The sequence below is a fragment of the Elephantulus edwardii genome, unplaced genomic scaffold (assembly GCF_000299155.1).
Source record: "Elephantulus edwardii isolate Elephantulus edwardi_28Jun2011 unplaced genomic scaffold, EleEdw1.0 scaffold00090, whole genome shotgun sequence".
Lineage (NCBI taxonomy): Eukaryota > Metazoa > Chordata > Mammalia > Macroscelidea > Macroscelididae > Elephantulus > Elephantulus edwardii.
Window position 1 is genome coordinate 1,654,841 of NW_006399840.1, and position 8,244 is coordinate 1,663,084.

At 42.7% G+C, this 8,244-nt stretch overlaps 1 protein-coding gene and 1 pseudogene across 2 annotated transcripts in view; both read right to left on the reverse strand.

Annotated features, from left to right (window-relative positions):
* The window catches only part of NAV1 (neuron navigator 1), a 213,390-nt gene that overhangs the window by 48,907 nt on the left and 156,239 nt on the right, over nucleotides 1-8,244 (reverse strand). The gene's annotated exons all lie outside the window — the stretch shown is intronic.
* On the reverse strand, nucleotides 7,593-7,946 carry LOC102851709 (annotated as a pseudogene).

The following is an 8,244-nucleotide window of genomic DNA, read 5'->3' on the forward strand; positions in this document are numbered from 1 at the left end:
TTTTTAAAAAAGAAAAAAATTTTCAATCTGGGAGGATTATGATAAGAACAGTGGCACCTTACCATTTTGATCTACCCTCAGAAAAGAAGTGGAATTAAGTCTGAATATGCATATAAAAGATTAAGTTAGATACATATAGGACAATGAAAGTGAAGATACTTATTGATGGATATATCTGAAGTGCTGAAACAGATGATAGAGGTAAATTAAAATTTCTTCTCCACAGGATATTTATTTTCCTGTGTACTGTGCCTCTGATGGCCAGTCCTTCCTTTAAAACTTAAAGTTCTCATTTCCTATTTCTACCAAACACATCACTGTTTTTTTTCTGTCACATTATAAAAAAATGTAGATCTTCAACTTCTCTTTCTTTACTTGGCCCTTCTCATAAAGAAGAGGCTCACTGATTTTATTAACACCTGACTCTCAAATCTTTCCCTTCACATTTTTCCTACCCTGGTTTGGAGTATAACAAATGTCTTATATATATTATGAAAGCTTCTTGGTCTTGGTACATTTACACAATGAGTATTAAAAAAAAAAAGGATAATTCACAAAGCATAGATACACCTACAGGACATTATGCTAAATATTTTATAGACTGCAGCTAAAACTAAAGAAAGATTTATACAAAGATAGAATCATCCTTAGATGGTTATCAGGAATGAGAAGGAAGGGAGAGGGGAGTAAGAATTAGTAAACAGATAGTAATAGTAACTCATTGTTGTTGAATTATAACTAACTCAGAGCTGAGCCTTCGGTGGATTTTTCAGAAGCTCTAAGTCCCATGTGAGAACAATGTCCATCTTTCTTCTGAGGAGAAACTAGTGAATTCAAACTGCCTGCCTTTGAGCTGACAGTGCAACTTTTTACCAAGGAGGCCACAAGAGCTCCCTAAAACAGGTAATAGGCACATATTAAGGTGTGTGGCGGGAAAGGCAATCTCCAGTAGGGTAATGATGAGCACACTATCATTAAATAAAAGGAGGACACGGACAAGTATGGAAGGATTGATTAATAGTAATCAGAATTACAGAGAGAACGGGGTGGGGGGAAGCCTATTGGTCTCCTTAGCTAAACAGCCATCTTTCCTCGAACATAAACTGAAGTCTAACCAGAAGCTAAATACTCTGGTAAGTACAGCTCTTATCAAGATCTTCATTAGCTCCATGTTGCTGCTAAACTAAAACCACAATTCTATAGTCTACTGCTGAAGGCTATCGGTAAAGATGCAATCAACACCCATGTAATCAATGTAACTACACTGTTACTGGAGAGATTGTTGGATTGATGTGTGTCCTACTGTCTATAATTAACAAGAACAAAAGAAATGATATAAAACGGACTATTAATGAGCTAGCTATAATAGTGTAAAATAAAGAGTCAGCAGAAGAGAAAGACCCTCAGCAAGATGGGCTGACCCAGTGCCTGCACAACGGGCCTGATTATGCCCAGCAGAGGACCGAGCAGCGTCTACTCTAGGAGTCACAGCAGACTTGATGGCATCTGACATTAGTGTTTTGAGTTCCTGATGCCAGACTTTACAGAACTGGATTCCAGTTCTGTAAACAGCCTAGGGCTAAGTTTAATTTCAATTTATCAGGCATTCACGGAGCTCTTAATATTTATAAGGCACAGTGTCAACTACTCAGTGTGTTCCAAAATGAGTAAGATATAGGCACATGAATTCTTAATCTCAAGGCTGGAGAAAGACGTGGAAATGAAATAATGACCAAAACAGTTACAGATCACATACTTAAGGTTAAAATAGAAAGAAAGGAGTGATTAAATTCACCTGCGAAATCTATGAATGTGATTTAGCTACGCTGGGGTACAAATGAGCATAATGTAAGTTCTCTTTTCTCGACTTTACCTTCTCAACTTCCAACATCTCCTGGAACTCCTATCACATAGCCCAGCTTTCTTACCTAATCTCCTTTTGGAAAAAAGCATGCTTGCATGGGGAGCCTATCATCCTTCACTATATTATTATTTGTACTGACGATTCCAGAGACATGGCATTATCATGAGAACTTGACAGTTTATGGACTCAAGCTCTACTTCCCATAGGCTCCTCGCTAAATCTGAATTTTGAAACCTTGCCGTTCTTCAGGGCCCCAATCAAATACTAAATCTTCCATGAAGCGTTCCATAGCTTCCCTTGCAATGAGAAATCTGACCCCCTTTTGTTTTAAGAAACTAATCTGTAGCTTATTAGTGTTCTGCTTTGACTGATATATTTATACATGTCTTCACTACATTATATGTCCCTGAGGATTAGGACTGAGTCACATGCATTTTTTGTGCTATTCACACAATAGTTTATGGGCGAGCACTCCTTGAGGACGTGAATTCTAACTTGTGTGAAATAAGGATGGGATGTACCAGCTCAGGGAAGGAGTTGTGATTCTAAAATTCTACTTATTTACTCTCCTAAAACAATTAGCTGTCAGCTTTCTAATAACCTTTGCTTTTGGGAGGATTTAGAAATAGTCCTTTTAGAAAGAACTTCTAGCTTTCTGCTGGAATTTTCTATTTGCTCAAGAATGTAATCTACTTTTTCTACTAGATGTTTAAACATCCTCATAAAAGTAGTATCTCTGTGAATTCTAACTCTGGGTCATCTATGGGTCTACTTATATGGACCTTTTTTATCCCCATTAGTCACATTTTCTGCTTCTTTGTGAGTCTCACAAATTTTATTAATGCCAGAAGTTGTAAGTAAAAGAATAGCAATCTATGTACTCAGGGGCCCCTGGGCGGTGCAAATAGTTAACATATAGCCATTAACTGAAAGATTGCAGGTTTGAGTGTGCCCCTAGGTAAAGGTTAAAAGGCTGGAAAAATCTTCTAAAATAACAGCCACTGAAAACCACCTGGAACACAGTTCTAGATGACGCACATGAGGTCATCATGAGAAGAAGACAACTGAATGACATCTGCTGGTGGCGGTAGACGTCTACCCAGAAAAGGTAGATGCTAGGACTGAGAGCTGGGGCAGCCTAACCTACAGCACAGTTAGGTCTGGCTTTGTTGTAGCTTTAAAGTCTGTTTCACTACTGAATGTTTTAAGGGCAGGAACAGGATTATCCTTCCCCTCAGCAGGGTTTGGGATCTGAGTACACAGAGACTCCTAAGATATCTATGCCCAAATATCTGTCGCTTTTCACCCTTTCGACCCCATTCCTCAAGAGATCTATCTTCTTCTTGCTGCCCAGCCTCTTCTTTTGGCAGATAACTTCACTGCACTCAGTAAAGAGCTCCTGTGCTTTGGATTGGCCTTTCTTGATCTTCTTGCTGTGGCCTAAGATTTTATTGTACTCTACATATCAAAAAGGTGGACAATGAATAAGGATGACAGAAAAAGAATTGATGCCTCTGAGTTGTGGTATTGAACTAGGACTGCCAAAAGAACAAACAGGTCTGTCCTGGAGAAGATGAAGCCAAGCATCTCCTTGGAGGCAAGGATTTTGAAGCTCCACTCCACATATTTTGGGTATGTTGCCAGGAGGGACCAGCTCCATCTCACATATTTTGGGTATGTTGCCTTGGAGAAGAACATCATGCTTGGAAGGGTGGAGGGACAGCGCAGGAGAGGAAGACTCAGGATGATGGATTGACATAGTAACTGAGATAATGGGAGGAAGTATGTCAGAGACAGTGAGGCTGGCTTAGGACAGGGCGGGATTCAGAGCTATTATACATACGGTCTCTATGAGTTGAAGGTAACCCAGTGGCACATAACAACAGCAACTGTTGTTGTTGTGTTTTCAGTAAAGCCCCTGTGCACGGTGATGTTGTTGGGTGGCAGTAGAGACAACCTTCTTATTAGATGTAGGCTCAGCTGCCACCATGTACTTAGCAAAGATGTTATGAGAAAGACCTGTGGAATGGGGAGTAGATACAGATTTCCTCCGGGACTGGGACTCCTGAAGGGAGCCCACCTATAACCTTTCAAAGCCTGCATGGAGTTCAGTGATATTCTCCTTTCCCATCCATAGTGGGTTTGTTCTTTTTTTCTGCCACCATGCCAGGATGGAAGCAGTCTTGCATTCTTTTTTTGTAGGAAAGGTTCAGCCCTTGGAATTTAGTTTATTTAGAACATGGCATTCTTAGATATCTGATTCTCCCCCCACCCCCTTTAAGCGGTGATATTTGTGGCTTATCCAGCTTATTTCTGTTAGGAGGGCAATGACAGTCTTCTGGGGCACTATGTTCTTCTTTCCAATAAATTAACTCCTTGAGTGCCCTTAGAATGGATAAAGCCCCCTGTGCCAGGGCTGTCAGGAAGAGCAAATGGATTCCCCCTCTTATTCTCGTGCTCAGTTCCCAGCTCTGACAGCACAGCTAAAGTAGCACTCTGGTGTACCCCATATCCTCTGGAGGATGAAAAGAGGGACTGTGAGGAGGCCAGTTCAGCTGAACACTGCCCTGTTATGTCTGTGCAGACACGTGGCCATGCATGGGACAAGGCACACTCCTCCCCTCCGGGAAAAGCACCAGCGCTAACGAAGCTCTTGGCCAGGAATGACCACCTCTCCCAGATTTCTCTTACAGAGTCTGCTCCCCACATTTCAGTCCCAGCCATCTCCTGGAACTTGAATGACCAAGGGTGTGGGCTAGCTGACTGGAAGGGTAGAGTAGCCTGAAACTGACTAAGAGAAAGTCCTTCCTGCCTCCCACCAGGCAAATAGACACTGAATTAGTTCTCTTTCCCTCAAGGGGAGGCAATAAATAGACAAATCTATTTCTCTGATTATGAATACTTAATATGCAAGTGCTCTGTATATGGGACCTTACAGGCTGAGTATAAGAGCTGGTTTTCTTCACCCTTGGAATTATTTTGACTCCGAGAGGGAGTTTGCAGAATTGGAAGCCTAATGTTCTATGTCTGGTAGGTACTGTGAACTCCTCACTTTAGGAAAGAGAAGAGGAATTTGTACCATCTAAGCCATAAACATGCTCTAAGAAAGCAGAAGGCTGGCTGACTACACAGCGTACGCAACCATGGGAACTGAACTCCTAACAATCATGAAATAAGCAAGAATCAGCTGTAAGAGGCTTTTCAGTCCCCACCAGTGTACCAACAAGCTTATGTGTGTTCCATGAAACACTAAGATCAAATGGAGTGGAAAAGGAAAGGATCAACAGTAGCCACAACTCTTGCAATGGTCTTACTTGCTGCAGCTGAGGGATGGTGGTCTGAGTTAGGCAGTTACAGAGGTAGCAGGGGCTGGTGGTGAGGGAAAGTATGACTGCAGATGTGGGGACTGAAAGCAACCTCAAAGGCAAACTGGGTGGATGGCCAGCAAAGGTAATGTCCTTGGTTTTAGGTTCCCTACAGTCCAGAACATCTATTGATCAAGATAAAAGGAACAGTTTGATAATGCAGGTGCTTTAGATAATGCTTTCACTGGCTGGTTTTGTAACCAGGGGTAACACATGCTATCTGCCTCTGACATTCAAAATCACTCTTCAGGTACTTCAGGGCGAAAGGAGACTAGTATGTTCAAGCTGAGGGATTAGCCTGAGTTAGAATGCGTAAGCAACTAAAAATCTGTCCTGCTGAGAAAGCTCATCCTACTGGCTGTAAGTAGACCAGGGCGGCTTTCAGAGTTATACTTCAAAGACTTTCCTCATACTTGCTCCAGTGACAGTGACATTGACACTCTCTGGAACTTCCTTGAAATTATACCAGCTTCTAATGAAGATATCGCATTCCTTGTTTATTACTTTACTAATATTCTTGCTTATAATAGATGGTATACCAATTGACATATTTCAGTTAACAGATGCTGCCCTGGACGTGCTCACCAAGTTGTGCCAAGAAATCTGGAGAACGACCACTTGGCCAACTGACTGGAAGAGATCGATATTTGTTCCTATCCCAAAGAAAGGCGACCCAACCGAATGTGGAAACTACAGAACAATTTCACTGATTTCACATGCAAGCAAGATTTTACTGAAGATTATCCAAAAACGACTGGAACAGTACATCAACAGAGAACTACCAGAAGTCCAGGCTGGTTTCAGAAGGGGTCGTGGTACTAGAGATATTGTAGCTGATGTTAGATGGATCTTGGCTGAAAGCAGGGAATACCAAAGGAATGTCTATCTGTGTTTCATTGACTATGCAAAGGCACTTGACTATGTAGATCATAACAAACTGTGGCTCACTCTGAGAAGAATGGGAATCCCAGAACACTTGATCGTTCTAATGCGAAACTTATACTTGGACCTCCAGGAGGCAGTCGTCAGAACAGAGCAAGGGAACACTGCATGGTTCAAAATTGGGAAGGGCGTACGCCAGGGATGCATCCTATCTCCATACTTTTTCAACCTATATGCAGAACAGATTATTCGGGAGGCTGGGCTCTATGAGGAAAAATGTGGGGTCAAGATTGGTGGACGATTTATCAACAATCTGCGTTACGCGGATGACACAACCCTGCTTGCTGAAACTGAGGAGGACCTGAAGCGCCTGCTGCAGAGTGTCAAGGACTGCAGCCTACAATATGGATTGAGGCTCAATGTCAAGAAGACAAAGATTCTCACCACTGGACCAATTGGCAGAATCAGGATGGATGGTGAAGAGATTGAGATTGTACACAGCTTTAGTTTGCTTGGCTCCACAGTCAACGGTCTTGGCACCAGCAGCCAGGAAATTAAAAGGCGCATTGCCATGGGAAAGTCTGCTGTTAGGGACCTCTCCAAAGTGCTGAAGAGCAATGGTGTCTCTCTGGAGACTAAGGTGCGTCTGATACAGGCCATGGTTTTTGCAATCACTTGTTATGCATCAGAGAGTTGGACAATGACCAAGGAGGATAGAAGGAGAATTGATGCCTTTGAGCTGTGGTGCTGGAGAAGAGTATTGAGAATACCATGGACTGCTAGGAAAACAAACAGATTTGTCCTGGAAAGGGTTAAACCGGGTGGCTCCTTGGAGGCAAGGATTCTGAGGCTCCATCTAACATACTTTGGACATGTTGTGAGGAGAGACCGGTCCTTGGAGAGGGACATCATGCTTGGGAGGATGGAGGGACAGCGCAGGAGAGGAAGGCCCTCTATCAGGTGGATTGATTCAGTGACTGGGATAATTGGGATGGGAGTGTCAGAGACAGTGCGATTGGCACAGGACAGAGCGGAGTTTAGGGCTGTTGTACATAGGGTCGCTATGAGTCACAGGCGACTCGACGGCACATAACAACAACAACAACAACATAATATAGAAATGAAATATGTTAAGTTATATGAAATGACCAATTGTTTTTAAAGAAGGCATTTGCAAATATGGATTCTATCTACCAACATTTACTGTAATCAAGATAAAATTGAGGAATGTATTGAAAAGTAATTGTCAGCTCTGCAGATAATAAAGACTTAATCATGAATCATTTCATACGTTTCAAGGACAAACATGCTAATTTTCTGTTTGGTCTAGGTTTCATCATTTGTTTCTTTTTAACATTTTACCTTTTTTTTTTTTAGTAGAAAGAAACCACACAGGGACTTTATTATTCCCAGTATGGGACAGGTCTTCCAGGGGCGGCAGGAGGCGGCTGTGGGACAGGGCTGAAGAGACGGGGGTGGCCCTACTTGCCGGCGATGAGGGGGTTCCTGAGGACCACGATGCCCGAGTCCCCACGCAGGAACATCTTAGAGATGTAGCGGTCCTTGTTGACGGGTTTGGACTTCTTCTTGCCCTTGCCACTCTTGGGGACCTCGGTCCACATCTCCTTCACGTTTTCCAGCACCATGCTGCAGTGCCTGTCGAAGGCCTTCACGCAGCCCAGGAGCTTCTTGTTGTGACAGTTGATGAGCACTTGCATGTTGTTCTTGACCGACTGTGTGAGCACAGAGAGCGGGCCTGTGTTAAACTCCTCCTCCTCTCGCTTCTGCAGCTCCTCCAGGGTCATCTCACTCTTGGGCTTTTTGAGGAGGCTCATGGTGCCGGCTGCGGTCTCGAAGCACTCCAACATTTTACTTTTTAATTTTGGTAACTATATACTCAATCAAGCAGGCATCCATTCACAATTTCTGTATGAATAGTTCAATGACATTGGTTCAATGCCATTCACATTGTGTCACCATTCTCAGGATCTGTATCTCACTATTAACAGCAACTGTCTTTTTTTTTTTTAATTTAGGTTGTTTATTTTTCATTTCAATGAACATCTACAGAGATTTTGGGATTTCATTCATTCATTGTTGCACTTTTCTCCCTGCCCAGCCCTCCCCCCCTCC